At 71.2% G+C, this 1370-nt stretch overlaps 1 protein-coding gene across 1 annotated transcript in view; it reads left to right on the forward strand.

Annotated features, from left to right (window-relative positions):
- BRSK2 (BR serine/threonine kinase 2) overlaps positions 1–1370 on the forward strand; it is a 30163-nt gene that overhangs the window by 8828 nt on the left and 19965 nt on the right. The gene's annotated exons all lie outside the window — the stretch shown is intronic.

The raw sequence follows: 1370 nt of genomic DNA on the forward strand, positions 1-1370 counted from the left end.
GGAGCGGACTCGGGGGGTGGGGTCGAGGGGCAGGAGCAACTCAGGCCCTTTCTCCCGGCCCCAGTGAGCCTCAGGACCCCGCCGCTCTGCCGGGGACTCCCACGGACCCCGTGCCAAGCCCCTTGGAGCCCCCGTGTGCTCCCTCACGTGGGTGGGGACCGCAGGCCGGCCGACCGCACTGTCGCCACCCAGGCCCCTCACCCAGCCTGCTGTCGGGATGCTGAGCGTGGCTGACCTCCTGTCACCACTGAGGCCACTGAGGCTGGCGGACGTCTCCCTGCGTGGGCAGCCCCCCATGTCCCCCGCTGTGTGGCCTCAGCGAGCTCCCCTGGGGGTGTGGGCGGCCGCTCACAGGGTCCCCTCGGGGGGAGTCAGCTCTGTCGCTGCCCCGTGTGTGGCCGTAGGAAAGACCTGGCTGCTGGGCCGCGTCCCTCAGGGAGGGGCTCTGCCAGAGCGTTCCTCGGGACGGGCAGCTGGGCGAGGGGGTGTGGGCAGGAGGCTGGCCTGGCACGGTCCCCGCAGGCCCACTGCCCCAGGGGCCCTCAAGACCTCGAGCCCAGCCCTGACTGGGCCCCTGATGCAGGCTCGCCTTAGCCCCTGCAGCGCTGTCTCGGGCAGGGGAGGTGAGGGCAGGAAGTGGCCCTGGGGGAGCAGGGGGCCCGGGTTCAGCCCCAGCCCCTCCGACAAGCAGCGCCCGCTCTCGGGCCTCCCTCTCTTCCTGTGCCCGCCGGGGACCCAGCGCTGCACGAATGCCCAACTCTGAGTGTTTAACTGTAGATGGGATGACAAGAGCCGCCCCCCATGGGGGCCCTGGGAAGAGCAGGGCCCCGGTTACCACAGGATCGGGGGTGGGAGGCAGGTGGTGGTCCTGGGCCCCCGACACTGGTGAGCTGAAGCCGCCATCGGGACCACCGTGAGGGCCACAGGCCCACGTGGGGACCCACCTGGCAGTGTCTTGATGACATCCATGAGTTTGGGGTACGGGTGGGTGCTGGGCAGCCCTTGCCCACCTCTGCACACAGGAGACCGGTCACACTGCCTCCTTCTGTTCAGATACTTGTGGGGGTGCCAGGCAGGGGGAGAGGCCCCCAGGAGGGGCAGGAAGCAGGGAGGGGCCCGGACAGCAGGCCAGGCGGGGGCGCAGCCGAGCAGAGGCGGGGTGACAGGAACAGGATGCCGGGAGCATGGTGGACAGTGGCCGGCCTTGGTGCTGCTGGGCCCAGCGCCCTCCCGGGGGTCCCAAGGTGGCCCAGGGAGCCTGGAGGCAGGGGAGCAGGGCGGGGACCTCTGCCACCGAGGTTGGGGCACCGCTGGGCCTGTGCTTTGGCTTCCCGCTCAGGAACAGGGCAGGTCCCCTGGGACTGGCCCCG

Source organism: Lipotes vexillifer, unplaced genomic scaffold, assembly GCF_000442215.2.
Source record: "Lipotes vexillifer unplaced genomic scaffold, Lipotes_vexillifer_v1.1 scaffold1094, whole genome shotgun sequence".
Classification (NCBI taxonomy): Eukaryota; Metazoa; Chordata; class Mammalia; order Artiodactyla; family Lipotidae; genus Lipotes; species Lipotes vexillifer.